At 40.8% G+C, this 16,784-nt stretch overlaps 2 non-coding genes across 2 annotated transcripts; one reads left to right on the forward strand and one right to left on the reverse strand.

Moving 5' to 3' along the window:
• Positions 1-11,744: 11,744 nt before the first annotated feature.
• Positions 11,745-11,817, forward strand: TRNAM-CAU (transfer RNA methionine (anticodon CAU)). The gene has a single exon. It is a non-coding gene; the product is annotated as a tRNA-Met (tRNA).
• A 4,247-nt stretch (positions 11,818-16,064) lies between these two features.
• TRNAV-AAC (transfer RNA valine (anticodon AAC)) lies at positions 16,065-16,137 on the reverse strand. The gene has a single exon. It is a non-coding gene; the product is annotated as a tRNA-Val (tRNA).
• Between the last annotated feature and the right edge of the window lie 647 nt (positions 16,138-16,784).

Consider the following 16,784-nt stretch of genomic DNA (forward strand, 5'->3'; position numbering starts at 1 on the left):
AGAATCAGCTTGAAGAAGCAAAAAATGAAGTTGGTAGTATGGAGGGCCCAGTAGGTAAAGAGGGAGTGAATTATGTGAAGAGGGCAGAACTTCATTTGGGAAATCTGATGAAAAACCGCCAGGGATTTGGCCATATCTGAAGTCTCCTTTTAAAAGAGCTCAAGTGATGGGGCTAGCTCAAGTCTGGAGGGGAGAAATAGCAGAGGGAAATTTCTGAGTGTGTCTTGTTTTATCCTGTTAGTGGCTCCGTTCCTTCCTTACCAGAACATGTTTCTCTCCCAAGGAGAACTCAAGGAACTAAGTTGAGTTTCTGTCTTGGCCCTCAACCTCGTGGCTCCCCTCTTGCTGAAATAGACTTCTATCTCCCCTTACTGAGTACAAATCTTGTTCTTAGACACTGACATTCAGCAGTGTCTGGGACGTCTGTTTTGAACATGATCTTTGGCTTTCCCCTGGTAAGCAGGATCACTTACCCTTCGCAGCCAGGATGGCTAGAGAGAGAGTGGTTACTTTGTCGCAGGCTAGGTCTTTATTAGGTGGGTATTACTGACTCAAGCCTATATACACAGATGCTTTGATTGCCCTAATTTTCAAAAAAAAAAAGTTCTCCTCCTATACTTGAGGACGTCTATCATAAATCTCAAGTACAATCTTCTGCCTCAAGTGTCTTCAGGTTGTTTGTCTAACTTAAAATTTTTTCAAGAAATGGTTGCCCCCACTTTTTTTGGGGGATGAGTTTTGAGTTAAACAAAACAAAACAAAACCGAGATGAGCATCTCGCATCAGTCCTCCAGGTAACCCCCAGACAGGTTAGAACAGACCTATACGATAATTTGAGAACAAGGACTGTTCTGCTTTCTTTGGAATCAGGCACCAGGTTCCCACACTGGGAACACACACTTCTGTCTTTAAGTCTGCTGCTGAGCCAGAGGGGGAGTGGGGCAAGAGCAAGTAAACATGCCACAGAGATTCCTACCATTTTTTGGTTGACTTTTTCTTGAGTCAGCTTTCATTGGTTGCTGTAAACTTTGGACTACCTTCCAGAATTCTCATGAAATTAGCTTTCACATTTTCTGCTTGTTTTTAAATGTTTTTGTCAAGGGACAGGAACTTAGAGCTGCCTGCTCTGCTTTCTTGCCCCAAATGTTTTTATAGAGCATCTCAAACTCTTCCAAAGAAATTCTGCAATATTAATTCACAAAACACGTGAACATAACTGAAGAATCCTTCCCCTTCTGCAGGCTGAGGGACAATATCTTTAGGTTAATAAAAACTTTTGTGCTTTTGTTGATGTGTTGTTGATATTGATGTTTGCTGATGTGTTTAAGACAACAGAAACCTTCAAAACAAATATCGAAGAACCTTTGGAATTTGGGGGATAAAGGAAGAAAAAAGAAAAATCAGGTAAAACATAGTAGAGAAATAAGTTAGGGCTCAACAGATTGTTTTGTAAGCTAATACATGGCTCTTCTTTTTAGAGAACAATTATGTATTAATTCAACATCAGCCTAGCTAATAATCTAGGTACCCAGCCTGAACACAATTGGGGCAAACAGTTTTAATTTACTCATTCAGCTAATATGTATCAGACACTAACCGAGGGGCTATGCATGTGACGGACATCATGCCCCAAAATTGCTCTGAATGAAAGAAGTGGCAGTTCTCAAGAGAGACATGACTGTAGAATCCTTTGTATTCCCTGAAAGGGGTGTGAGTCAGTTCTTTATGGCTCCTGTAACAAATTACCATGTACTTAGTGGATTAAACAATACAAATTTCTTATCTTACAGTTCTGTAGTTCAGAAGTCTAATTCAGGGCACACTGGGTTAAAATCAAGTTGTTTGCAGTGCTGTGGTCCTTTCTGGAGAATCTGCTTCCTCGCTCTTTCCAGCTTCTAGGTTTCCTGCAGCTTTGGGCTCATTGCCTTCTTCTTCCATCTCCAAAGCCTGCAGTGAAGGACCAATTTCTTCTTATGTCACATCTCTCCAAGCCTTCTGTCATTGCAAAACTCTGACTACAGCCAGAGTCAGAGTCTCCACTCTTAAGGACTCATGTGATTAGATTGGGCTCACCCGGATGATCTCCCCATCTCAAGGTTGTAAACTTGATCACATCTGCAAAGTCCTTTTTGCCATCATGGTAATATATTCACAGGTTCCGCCTGTACTGATTGCTCTTGTCAGGGGAGGACTCTAACGACTTGGCGGGTAGCAAAGATCACCGTTATTGCCAACCACCAGAAATAGAAGTCTAGACAAGTCTGCTCACTGCATCTTGCTCTCAGAGTCACCAGGGAAAACACAACACAGTCAAGCACAGGATGGAGCAACACTTTACTTACATAGTGAAGAGACAGAGCAAGGTCAGCTTTAATATGAGTGTCAGTCCCCCATGTCTAGCAGGTCCCCACAGCAGCTATGCACACCCCTCTCATGCCACAGTAGGAGGACCACAACCCCTTTCCCGTGGGGTCTGAAATACTGGAAGTTGGGAGCATGCCTGAGGGTCACTGATGCATGTGCTTAAGCAGAACAAAGGAATACACATTATGAAACAGGGAAATAGATTCCCACATAAGGCAATAAGCCTGGCACAGACTGTGTGGGCTCTTTATTTCTTGGTAAGGATGTGTTCCAGGCACAAGGCCCATTCTTATCTGACCAAGCAGGGGCTGAAAGACTGTGCACACGAGACTGCCTTTCTCAAGAATCCACCCCAAATCTACTGAAACAATAGATAAAGCATGTCAAATCCGGTAGCACCCTAGTCTACCTCAAATTTGGAAGCATAACTGGGTCCAGTGGGTCCCCTGAACAACCTGTGCAGATGCAGTTCACTGGAAGAGACTTTCTGTCCTTTCGAGAGAGCACTTTACCAGGGTCACTAAGAGAACTACACCCAGGAGTATGACCAGTCCTCCCTGGAGCCTGGTCCTCAACTAGGAACCCCAAATGCCAGGGCTGAACCAGCTGAAGAGGTCAAAGAATGAGTCTAGGTATGACACCTAAAACACGAGGAAAAAAAAAAAAAAAAAGAAAAGCAAAAGTAAACCCTACAGAATTCGAACCTGCCAGTCCACAACCACAAGAATAATTCCAAGAAATAAATGTCTTTATGTGTGAAAATAAGAGCTAGGGCAAGGTTGAAGATAAGGTTCATCTCCTACGTGAGGCCGCTCCTTCAAGACTAGGAAAGGGCTGTTTTATGTAATGTATAGAAAAAACACAGAGTAGAAAAATGAGGAAACAGAGGAATATGTTCTAAAGGAGAAAACAAGATAAAACCTCGGGGGGTGGCGGGCAGACCCAGTAAAAAGGAGATAAGTAATTTACCTGAGTTTAAAGTAATAGTCATAAAGATGATCAGCAAACTTGGGAGAAGAATGGATGGACACAATGAAAACCTCAACAAAGACATAGAAAATACAAGAAAGTACCAAACAGAAGTCATAGAGCTGAAGAATACAATAACGGAACCGAAAAATACACTAGAGGCATTCCACAGCCGATTCTTTTCCTGGAGCTCATAGTCTCTTGCTCCCTCTGGTGTTCATCTGTGGTGCTGCAGGTTCTGTGGAGCTGCAACAAGTTGCCAAACTCTCCGGTGATCCCTGTGGCCCCAGGCCTCCGAAGTATGATGGTTCCGTGTCAGTGCTCGTAATCACGTGAGACAGAAACTAGTCCCTTGGGCAGCCTCCCCTGCAACCCCCGAAAACCAAAATGTTGGGCCTGTGTTCCATTCTTTCCTTTCCTTCCCAAGAGGGAAACAATAAGTTGGGCATTTTCTCCTGATCTTGCTGGGCTCTGTCAGCTTGGAGGAAAGTCTACAGTGGGTAGAATGCAATGGTTTTATTTATTCGTTTCAACGTAGCCATTCTTGGCTTTGCAGTACTTGGGGTACTGCAACTTCTCAACTGGTTGGAGCTCTCAGAAAAGCTTTTTGGACCATATATTGATGTTAAGTTTGTGTCTCTGTCAGGAAACAAGACTTTCTATTTTGCCATCTTGCTGATGTCACCCCTTGCCAGCATTATAATTAATTTAAAGCTCTAGAATTTATACTTGCTATTCATTTGAGGAGGCTGCTTCTGATGGTAACATAATCTGGGGAGGTTTTGTTACTTTCTTCTATATGGATTTCATTTTAAGCAATAAGTTAATGCTCCTTAGTATTCAAACATTTCTAACTCCTGGCTATGCCTCCATCAGTTCCTTTCTGCTGATTATCAGGAATGGTCATCTGACTGAACACTGGCATGTTCACTGACAATTGTGATAACTTCTATCTACAGGAGAGGAGGTTGGGTGTGAGATCCACAATGAAAAACTGAACACATAATACATGAGAATTTTTTACCTATTACTTCAAGATGTATAGGAAAGAAAAGATTCAAGAAGTCCAATTCATCAAAAGCTGGAAATATAAAAAGAAATCCATAGCCAGTTACATCATAGTGAAACTCTAAAAGAAAAAGAGGAGAGCAAGAAGGAGAAGGAGGAGGGGGGAGAGGAGGAGGGGGGAGGGGGAGGGGGAAAAAAGGAAGGATCACAATGGGTTAGAGACTAATGACAATCCTCAAAACATAGAAAAGAGATTGCCTGCAAAAGTGACACTGTTAGCTACAAAATAGCTTATTAGAATTTTCAAATTGAAGAAATAAAATTACTCTTCAACTAAAATTTTATTTAGTGTATCTATTTTTGAAGAACATTAGTGACATAAAGATACCAGAAGACAAAAGAAAATTTGAGAGTTTATCCCACAAGTGATCCTCAATAAAGGAGATCTCAAGAATATACTATAGAAAGAAGGAAATTTTCACAGATATATTCTTCAGCAAATATTTTCAGAGACACTGTTCTGGACTTTTTGGACCAATCAGTAAACAAAAATGACAAAGAATTTACATTCTATTAGACTTGCAATGCAAATCATGGTGAGAAAACGCATAGACAAGTACCAAGGAGAACTGCCTATTGCTGGTTGTTCGACCCAAGTGTAGTGCAGAAGGCATCCACTTAATTAAGAAGGGGGCTGCAAGCACAGTGTCGGAGCCCCAGTGAGATGAAGAGGGTAGCTCAGCATGAGGTGTTGAAGCCTAATCAGCAGGAGGGATGTGTCTGTGGAAGCAGGAGCCCAGCCAGTGGCGTCAGATCCTGAGCAGGGTGAGGAGAACATCCGTATAGTACAAAGAGATGGCAATGGAAAAGAATTTATGAAGAGGATTTTGGAGTGAGCTGTTGGTATGCTGTTATTTCTGCACATTCCCTACACAGGATGCAGATTGCGGTGTCTCTGCCCTTTTACTAAATCTGCACAAGAGAGGTGCCAGCAAGGCCAGGCAATGGCATCAAAATATGGGAGACACGGTGGAGAGGGGCATGGGCCATATAAAGGCAAGAGATGGGCAGCTTGACTGCCTAAAGTTGCTCTTTTCTTGGGATTGGCCTGTGGCTCCAGAGCTTATCAGGGACAACCAGGCATCAGCATTTCCCACAAAACATGTGCGGGAAGCAGGAGAGAGGGAGCAATGTCAGGGGATCAACTTAAAGCCGGTTCAAGTGGGCTGAGTGGAGAAAAGAAAGCAGCTTAGGAAAAAAGAAGCAGGAGGAAACTTTGAGTTTCAGAGCTGCTGAAAAGGAAGTCACAAGGAAGGAAGTGGAAGAGAATACGTCATCATCAGGGGAAATGCAAAAGAGAACCCACAATCTTGTGTGTTGTTCAAAGAAGAATTATTCATATTTAAAATCTGAACAACAAGAGAGGGTCACACTAATGACATCACCATTTAAGTAAGAATTTTATTGTACCCCCGTCCCCTTAATCTCACCTCGCTCTGCCTTAATTCATCCCTCCACTACACTCAAACTTGGAAGGGTCAAAGCCTTAGATAACAAGATGGCAGGGGAAGGGTAGGAGTTCAGGGAAGCAAAGAGAGATGAAATATTTTCCCTAGCATTTATTCAAGTAGCCATGACTCAACATCCCCAGTGGGTGAAGGGAGAAGTTTTATCTTTATGTCAAGTTTGCATTTTAGAGTGTTACATGGAGCTTAGTACTTTAATTTTGGGACTGAGATGGTATTAGTCAGGATAAGTCATAAAACTTCATATGGAGGTAGGAAAAGAATGCATCCAGTGAATAAAAATAAAATGATAATGGAAGACCTAAATATATCTTCTGTATTATTCTATCCCAGAGATTGGTCATTTTCATGTCACAGAATTTGGAGAGGTCCAATTGATAAAGTTATATGGCTATCCGTTAATCAGTTTTGTTATTATTACTATCATACCAAAAAATGACATCTCAGATATCTAATAGGCAGTGCTCCATTTGCGTTATTCCAAACACATGGCAGATACAACAATGTTTATAATGTAAAGCTACTTGACATTTTCAATTTCTGAGTATTGGTGTAAATATAATTTCTGTTTAGAGATGGCAAATAAAATAAAAAGCCATGAATTTCATGTGTCCCAATTACTTGCACTTTTGGAATAATATCTTGTTCTAGCCAATAACTCCCACTTATTTGTCTTTAACATACCACAACATAAAAACTGTTTAAAACTAGAGCAGAAAGTAGATACTTCCTGGTCTATTGTCAGCTGTTCCCTATTTGCATTTGTGCTCTATATTTTGAGACACGGATGTGTATTTTTTTCTCATTTTATGTCCCTATTCAAATTTAAATAGAGATGTGTAGCAATGTAGAAAGTAGTTATAGCCAGGATCCCCACAACCATCACCCCAAAGATCTAAGAGGGTCTGAAAAGGATCTGAAGAGAAATGTAGCATGGAGGAAGAGGTTTTGTAAAAGAAGCATATTGGACTAGACTTTGAAACAAGAGTGAAAGAACTTCCCTAATTAAGAGAAAATGATTCACCCAAATATGGAGGAAGAGAGGAACATCCCAAGTACCTACAGGCATTTTGACATGCAGACCCGTTACTGGCATTGACCAAGACAAATGACAAGAGTTCACCAACGAAAGAGTTCATTAGAAAAGATACTCTTAACATTAGAAAAACTCCTGAGACTATGGCATAAACCATCCCATGACATGGATGCTACAGAGCTTCCAGCTAAAGGAATCAGGTAGGTAGAAACAGAAGCAGGGTTAGCATTACTTTCCTCCCTCTTTTCCTGGGACCTGCATTGGATCCTGTAAGCTTGGCAAGAACCTGAGTGAATAAAAAAATAACAAATGGCTACCTTCAGGATCAGGAGAGTCAGGAATTTCTTTAGGCAATATAAATATTGGGTTGGCCAAAAAGTTCATTTAGTTTTCCCTAAGATGTCTCTAGTAGCGCTTAGTTGTCTTTAATTTCATTCGAAACAATTTTGTTAGATTGTATTGTGACAGCTGTCAGCGTGTATTTGTATTTAAAGAAAAACTTATCAAAACTGGTGAATTTTTGTGTAGCCATTTTAATATTGAAGATGGAAGAAAAAAAGCAACATTTTTGGCATATTATTTCAAGAAAGGTTAAAAACGCAACTGAAACACACGAAAAAGATTTGTGCAGTGTATGGAGAAGGTGCTGTGACTGATCGAGCATGTCAAAAGTGGTTTGCGAAGTTCCGTGCTGGAGATTTCTCACTGGATGATGGTCCACGGTCGGGTAGACCAGTTGAAGTTGATAGCAGTCAAATTGAGACATTAATTGAGAACAATCAACGTTACACCACGCAGGAGATAGCCGACATACTCAAAATATCCAAATCAAGTGTTGAAAATCATTTGCACCAGCTTGGTTATGTCCATCACTTTGATGTTTGGGTTCCACATAAGTTAAGCGAAAAAACCTTCTTGGCCATATTTCCACATGCAAGTCTCTACTTAAATGTAATAAAAACGTTCTGTTTTTAAAACAAATTGTCACAGGTGATGAAAAGTGGATACTGTACAATAATGTGGAATGGAAGAGATCGTGGGGCAAGCGAAATGAACCACCACCAACCACACCAAAGGCCGGTCTTCATCCAAAGGAGGTGATGTTGTGTATATGGTGGGATTGGAAGGGAGTCTTCTATTATGAGCTCCTTCCGGAAAACCAAATGATTAATTCCAACAAGTACTGCTCCCAGTTAGACCAACTGAAAGAGGCATTCGATGAAAAGCATCCAGTATTCGTCAATGGAAAATGCATAATCTTCCATCAGGATAACACAAGACTGCATGTTTCTTTGATGACCAGGCAAAAACTGTTACAGCTTGGCTGGGAAGTTCTGATTCATCCTCATATTCACCAGACATTACACCTTTGGATTTCCATTTATTCCTTCACAAAATTTTCTTAAGGGAAAAAATTTCAATTCCCTGGAAGACTGTAAAAGGCACCTGGAACAGTTCTTTGCTCAAAAAGATAAAAAATTTTGGGAAGATGGAATTATGAAGTTGCCTGGAAAATGGCAGAAGGTAGTGGAACAAAACGGTGAATACGTTGTTCAATAAAGTTCTTGGTGAAAATGAAAAATGTGTCTTTTATTTTTACTTAAAGACTGAAGGAAATATTTGGCCAACTCAATAATTAGTCTATGCATATGTCAGGTTTTGGAGTGTAGCTCCACTGGCAGCACTTCCTTACGGATACAGTGACCACTAGATGGAAGATATTAATGAAAGATGGGGCACATCCATACTGAATACTGTAACAGCAAAAACCATAAGATGGTTACTGAAAAGGAGTCATGGATTCCAGAAAAAAAAGTCAAGATCATATAAGAATGGAAGTATCAAGAATGGGCCTTAGAGAATGAAGAAGCAGAGAAATCACGGATGTGTGAACCAGGCATGGAAGTGGGAATTCCTCTATGAGAAAAAGTGTATGGCCTTTCTAATTGAGGGGGCTTTAAAATACTCATGAAGGGAAGTAGTGACAGCAAAGGCTGAAAATTTGGAATTGAAAATATAAAAAAATCTGAGCGTGTTATGGGCTGAATTTTGTCCCTCCAAATTCATATGTTGAAAGCCTAGCACGCGGTACCTCAGAACATGACTGTATTTGGAGACAGGGCCTTTAAGGAGGTGGTTAGGTTACAATGAGGTCATTAGAGTGGGCCCTAATCCAAACTGACTGGTGTCCTTATAAGAAGGGACAATTAGGGCACAAAGAGAGAGATACCGGACATGTGCCCAGAGGAAAGACCATGTGAGGACACAGCAAGAAGGTGACCATCTGCAAGTCAAGGGGCCTGAGAAGAAACCAGACCTGCCGACGCCTTGATTTTGAACTTGTAGCCTCCCGAACTGTGAGAAAAATTTCTGTTGTTTAAGCCACCCAGTCTGTGGTATTTTGTTATGGCATCTCTAGCAAATTAATACAGAGCAGAAGGGTTACATTATCAAAATGAAATATTCAAGAGGCTGTTTTTAGCTGAGAGAATGAGGAGGTTTGAGAGTATGGGAACGGGACCTTTGTTTATCCTGTCAGCTCCTGAGGTCGGGGTTGCCCAATTGCCTCTGACTCCCCAAACCTGGCACAGAACACGTCCTCAATAATTATGAGTAGAATGAATGATGGAATGAAAAGGAAGAGGGAGATTCAAGAGAGGTTCTGTAAAAAATAATCTAGTGTAGTAGTTCTCAGGCTTTCTGGTGTCAGGTCTCATCACACTCTTAAAAACTTTATAATGAAACCCAAAGACCTTTGTGAATTTTATCTGTCAATATTTATTATGTTAAGATTTAAAATGTTTATTTGATTTTTAAAATAACATGATCAACCTATCAGATGTCATCATAAGTAATATAATTTTATGGAAAATAACTCTTTAATTTTAAACTCTCTTTAATGACTGGCTTAATAGAAGACAGATTTTTATATCTGCTTCCACATTCAAAATCTTGAGATATAATGTTTTGTTTCAAGCATATGAAGAAAGTTTGGCTTCATACAGATATGCTATTAGAAAAGGAAAGAGTATTTCAATAGCCTTTTCAGGTAATTGTGGACATCTTTCTTTGATTTTACACCAATACTTGACAGGCAATACCTTCTTTAGGGTTGGTCGTAAAGTAGAATCTGATGCCTTATTGCTAACTTTGAATGGATCTTTTACCCATGTGTGATTTGGTAACAACTTGGTTATATTGGTCCACTGAGATATGTAGTTCTTCCAAATGTTGAAACGTTTCAGTATACAATATCAAACAAACAGAAAAGAACATTCATTGATACCATCACCAATCTCATCAGAAACATCTCTAAATATTGGGAAGCTGCAAATTCATGAAGTTTCCTAGATGCTAATTTTCACTTGCAGGCTAATATTTTATCACTGCAAACAAATTCTGTCAGTTATTTTCTTTGAAGTGACAGGCTGAATTTTTTTATGCTTGAGAAAATGCCTGAATGTGTCATAGTTTTGTCTGTTACTTCTTTCAAATAAAAGTGGTGTTCCCTGAAAAACAAAACAAAACAAAACCCATAACTAGAACAGTTCACAACTCAAAAGTCACCCAAGTGCTTTTCTTAGAGATAATCATCCTACTGTGGTGCACAGCTGAAGGGCTTTTATGCACTTCTCATTTATTCACACAAATTATTAAAAAGACATGTACTTAAGGGTGAGAGTTAGTAAATATTTTTTACTGCTCCATCAAGGATATTCTTAAGTAAAATACTTTTTTTTTTTTCTGAGTGTGTGGCGGATAGACACAGTGGCTGCTAGCACAACTTGATGTCACTGCCTTGACACCAGAAGGCACCAGAAGGCACCAGAAGATTTATGCGCTGCTGTTTTTGCACCATCAGATTTTTTTTTCATAGCAAATAAAGCCTTGATAATTATGAAAAAATTGTTGGCCTCACAGATACCCTGAAAGTGTCTCAGAACCCCCATGGGTCTGGACACCACACTTTGAGAACTGATAGTCTAAAGTATTTGTCAGGATTTGAGGGACGAAAGGTCAAGGTTTTCTTGGAAGTTTTGAACTCAGGTGCCAGGCACATGGCAGGCTGTGAATTAATGTCTGTTGAATGGACTGAAGAGTTCACAGTTCTATAAATATGTGTGTAACGAGTGAATGTGGTGATGTGGGGAAGAACATAATCTAGAGTGAAGAAAGCACACTTTTTGGAATCAGCAAAATCTGCTTTCAACATCTGGCTTTGCCATTTAGCAGCTGTGAATCTGATTCTACTGAGCCTCAGTTTCATCAGTAAAATGTGGATAATGATATATAGATTTATGGCAAAAAACTAAATTGGACTAAATGAAATTGAATGAATAGAATCTTTAATAGGATTTTTGGTACATAGAAGTGAAGAAAACATGCAGACTTACAAAGTCAGTTTGTGATATACTGAGGGGAACATCTCAGGCAACATAGGTGGAAATGTAGATTTAAATTAAGACACGTAAGTGTAGACTACAGATATGTTTGGGAGCTATGCATTCATCCAACTACTATTTGGTGAGAGTCTACTATTCCGACAGAGGAGACTATGGATGGTAAAAAATCGACTGATAATTGAGGGAACGACAATCCAGATGATTAGAAAATAAGGACAGCATCAACCAGAGGTCAGGCACAATTGTTCAGTGGATACACTAGTTTCCAGGTATGAAGCTCTTTTGAGCGCGGAGCTAGAAAGGACCCTGGCTATTTGGAAATATCTTGGATAACCAGTAACTCTGGACGAAGAAAACTGAAAATCCAGAAAGTAATCCGTTTCGAGGGAAAGAAATTAGATAATTCATTTAGAGCCGGGCTAAACAAGGTACCCCAGCGCCTTCTTAGCGCAGTGGGCAGCGCGTCAGTCTCATAATCTGAAGGTCCTGAGTTCGAGCCTCAGAGAGGGCAGCTTTCTTTTCTTCGGCGTGTTCGTTTTCTTTGTTTTTGCACTCATTTACCTCTGGGACGTAGTTTCTTCTGCTGTGAAGTATCAAGAAGTGAGATTGTATGAGATTGTATCAGAGCCAGAGTCTTCCTACAATAACCGTTCGGGTCCCCAGCAGACATGCGCTCGCCGCTCCGCGCAACTGCTGTTTCCGGAGGGGTTCTGGAGACGCTCTGCCTTGAGGGCGGTGATGCTTGGGACTCCAGACTAGCCCTGAAAAACCACGCGGGGCATAAAACTTCTAGTGCCGCAATAACCACGTGCTCAAAATAGCCAATAGCGCAGAAACTGTACTTCACTAACTTCGCTGGCTGGTGCCTGCAGGGTCTACGCCCGAGGTCTTCGGCTGTGCATCTCCTTGCCCTCTTGGTCGGTAACAGCAACTTCCCAGATGACTACAGCTCAATACAGATATAGAAAACATTGACTTTTGGGGGGGGGGGGGGGGGGGGTGTCTTAAAAAATTTTTTTATGAGCCCGTAGAAGACAGGGAAATATTGGACATTGAAATATTGGAAGTGTAGTAAATCGGATCTTTCTGATTTTTTTCCTCGTATGGTTCCACACATGACAGGGCTGGCGATGTCTTAACTGACACTCCAACTTTGTAGCCGGTGGAGGAAAACAGTGGAAGAGAGATGGGGGATCTCGGAGCAGGCAGAGATAGATGCTCAAAGAGGAAGAAGGTCTGTGGGAGGCTGGGCTGGTCATTTTCCATCACAGCAATGCGCGGTGCTGTATGTCGGGTGGGTCCTCAACCCCGTGTTATAGAAGCCGAGAGATGTTAATTTTAATGGTGAAAAGTTAATTAAATGGCCAATGACGGGGACCTAAAGAAGCTAGATTACGAGAGGACTTGCGCGTCTAAGGTCTCCTAGTAGATGCCGGTTGGGGAGGGGATGGCAAAGAGCCAGAGAGTCGGGCAAAGGAAGGTTCTGACGCCCAGTGGAATTTATAGAAAATGAATTCACGCAGGAAGAGGGGGAAGAAAGAGAGTGTTGGGAAGTCTGTCCTTAACGAGATGCTTACCCATCTGCCTAGGACCCCATGATTACCGTCCCTGCCTGTGTATTTCAAACGTAACGCCGGTCCTGAGCAATAACTTTAGAAACCCTTCAAAATCATTAAAGGAAACAAAGAGGCCATTCTCATGTGCTACACGCAAAACCTGGATAGATTTTCCTCTTTTGTTTTAGAGGTTCCTGGAGATAGACACAGATATGCAAAAACTTCACAGCAGAAAATACTGAGAAGCAATTCCATCAGGATATTTATTTTTCATACAGTCTGACATGTCTAGATTGTCAGAATTATTAAAAAATAAACATACTGGGGGTGGTGGTGGGATGAATTGGGAGATTGGGACTGACATATATACACTAATATGTATAAAATGGATAACTAATAAAAAATATAGTGTCTATAAGAAACTCACGTAATATAGTTACTAATAAGTTTGCATACAGATTTACTATTTAATAATTTATTAATTGCTTGTTCCTTTTTTTTTTTTTTTTGCGGTACGCGGGCCTCTCACTGTTGCGGAACACAGGCTCCAGACGCGCAGGCTCAGCGGCCATAGCTCACGGGCCCAGCCGCTCCGCGGCATGTGCGATCTTCGCGGACCGGGGCACGCACCCGTGTTTCCTGCATCGACAGGCGGACTCTCAACCACTGCGCCACCAGGGAAGCCACCGCCCCTTTCTTTTTCATATTTCTTTGTTCCTCTTCCTTCCTACCTTCATTTGACTTATTTAAACATTGTTAGTAGGTGGTCTAGTGATTACCCTATACATCCTTAACATCTCACAGCATACTTGGAATCAATAAATTACCATTCAAATTGAGTATAGAAACCTATACCACCATTATGTACCTTTGCCATAAGCCCTTTATGATATGTATATAGTACATGTAGATATAATTAAACTCTATGAGACAATGTTGTAATTTTCACTTTCAATCATCAAACATACTTTAAAGAACTCAAGAGAATAAGTCTGTCATTTTTACCCACATCTTTCCTAGCTTTGCTATTGTTCAATCATGCTGTTCCAAGTGTCCTGCTGGTATCAATTTTCTTGTCTCACACTTTACTTTTTTCTAGCACTTCTGCTGGCAATGGATTATCTCAGTTTACCTTCAAATCAAAATGTATTTTTCACCTCTTTGTCTGAACGATATTTTTGCTATATCAGCATTCTGGTCTATTCTTCCAACATTTAAAAAAGTCATGTCATTTCTTTATGGCCTCTGTGGTTCTGATGAGAACAGATCAAAGTTTCCCTTTAGTTTTCCTCAGGTTGCTTTCAAGAAGTTTTTATTTTTTTCCTTTGGTTTTCAGCAGTTTAATAGTAATATGTCTGGGTGTGGCTTTATAGGAGTATATCCTGCTTCAAGTTTACTGAACGTTTTGAATCTGGTTTAGGTCTTTTGCCAAATTTGGAAAGTTTTCAAATTTGGAAATTCAAAATAAATTTCCCCCTTTTTCAAGGTCCTCTTTCTCCTCTTGTTTTGTGTCTCCAATGATGTGAATATAAGATCTTTGTTATTTTCCAACTTGTCCCTGAAGCACCAGCCATCTTTTAAAATATACTTTTCACTCTCTCATTTAGACTGGATAGTTACTATCATCTATCTTCACATTCACTGACTTTTTCTCAGTCATTGTCTGCTATTAGGACAGTCCATTGAGGCATTGTTGTTTATAATTTTGGTTAATACATTTTCAGTTCTGAAGTTTCAATTTGGACTTGTATGTCCCATTTTTTTGCTAAGACTTTCTAACATTCAATTCATTTCAGTTCTCACCCCTAATTCTCAGAGCACTGAATAATCACTACTTCAAAGTATTTATTAGAAGATTTCAACATCTGTGTCATCTCAGTATTGATATCTGTTGATTCTCTTTTCCAAGTCAGTTAACCAATTTTCCTGGTTCTTCATTTGCTGAATAATGTTGGATTATAACCTGGCCATTTTTGCATCAGACTTTGTGTCTTGTTCAAATTTTATGGAGAATATTGCTACTTTTGTTTTTGCAGTCAATTGACTGCCTTGTGTTAAAGTTCCGAGTACCAACCAGTCTTCTGCGTGTTGTGGTTTCATAGTGCAATCCATTCCCAAAGCCTTTCTGATGCTATTTGGAGATCTGTGGAGTGTGTGCAGTCCAGTGACCAGTGTGGACTTGGGCAGTGCACTATCACTTCAGTTCTCAAAGTTTTTGTTGTTTAGGACCTGAGTCACTTATACATAGATCATGGGTTCATCCAGAAGTTCACTAATAACTTCACGTGTTTGCTTTCCACAGTGTCTTTCTCGATATTTTCTGGTTACTTGGGGCACTCGGTTTCAGTCCCTGATGAGAACGCTGCGGCCTTATTGAACCCCGCTCTGTCCTGAGCTTCTCAGGACTGTGCCGCCTTGTGGCTAAATTGCAGGAAGAAACAGGAATAAAAAGACGAATTGGGCATACCCCTTTAGATGACCAGCTATTCTGAAGAAACAGAAAACAAATTATAGGTTGAAAATACCTGTACATACCGAAAGCCAGTAGAGCCAGCGCTGCCCTGCCTTGTCCTTGCCCAAAGAAGTGTCCAAAGTGTCTAATTTTCTCATTTCTTACTACAGGCTGGAAGATTGGCGCTCCTCGGTAGAACGAGTAAAACCTGGAGAATGTGGATATCGATCCCCCTACCTCTCGCATCCCAAGCGAGCGCTCTACCACTTGGGCTAACTCCCCTACACCAAACTCACTCGCTCTTTTTTCCCCCCGCCCCCCCTTCCTCCTTCAGCTTTTCAGAGTACTTCATTATTCGCTCTTTTGGAAGGCCCAAACTTCAGGAAATGTCAAGGCCATTAATGCGAAACAGAATTTAGACTAAGGGCACATCTTCTCAAAGATGCCCCAAAGCAAGAGCGCGGTTGGTACCTATTCCTCCGCTAAGAAAAGAAAGTAGCCATGGGAAAAGTTTGATACCCCAAAAGTTCACGTTTCAGATTTTCTGGGACAGAAGAGAACACGTCTCACTTGGGAGGAGTCACCCAGAACAGTTGGCTAATGCGACAAGACTACCTCAGGATGATTATCTGTGTCTTGAAAAGGAGACCGAAACAAGAAACCGAAAGAAGTTGGATGATCACTTGTTCCTTTTAGGGCAGGTGGTACACTGATTTTTCCCGGATGGTGGAAGGCAAAAGAATCAGCTGTTGTTTCCGCTCGGTTTCGAGCCGAGGACCTCTCGCGTGTTAGGCGAGCGTGATAACCGCTCCACTACGGAAACTCGCGTTGTGGTTTTTTCCCGGCATATTTATTTAATTCTTGCTGAGGTGGGTTATGAAAGGTTTCACATCTACACCGTGTGAGAGAATAACCAAAAACTACAAACTATTACAAGCAGGACCCATCGGAAATAAGAAGCGAGATCATATCAGAGAGAAGAAATAAAATATGGACACTGAGGGGTGAAGATGAAGAGTGAACAGGGTGGAAGGAACAGGCATGGAGGTAGGAATTCCTGTGTCCAGCAATTACCTGTTTAGTTGGAGTGGAGTGGAGTGTGTGCGTGCGTGTGTGTGTGTGTAAAATAGACATGGAGGGAAACAGTGATTGAAAAGCCTGGACACATGAAGATACATTGGGGAGAAAATTGTGGAGGCTTAAGAACCTTTGAAAAAAAATCCAGGCACATGGCTTTAAAATCAAAACATTTTATGAAACGTTTTTATTTTGAATGCCAAATAGGTAGGAAACGGAGAAACTAGAATTAGAGAGAGAGAAAAAGAAGTTATAAGGTATTAAAGAATCGAGGTTTATTTTTTTAGCTCCTGGGATTAGCAGTAGCATGAGTCTTTCTGCATCTCCAGCCCAGTACACTGTCTGGTACAGAATACATTTTCCATAAACATAGAATGGATAAAGGCATAGATG

The sequence above is a fragment of the Aethalodelphis obliquidens genome, unplaced genomic scaffold (assembly GCF_003676395.1).
Source record: "Aethalodelphis obliquidens isolate GAN/ISIS:26980383/991018 unplaced genomic scaffold, ASM367639v1 scaffold34, whole genome shotgun sequence".
Taxonomy (NCBI): domain Eukaryota; kingdom Metazoa; phylum Chordata; class Mammalia; order Artiodactyla; family Delphinidae; genus Aethalodelphis; species Aethalodelphis obliquidens.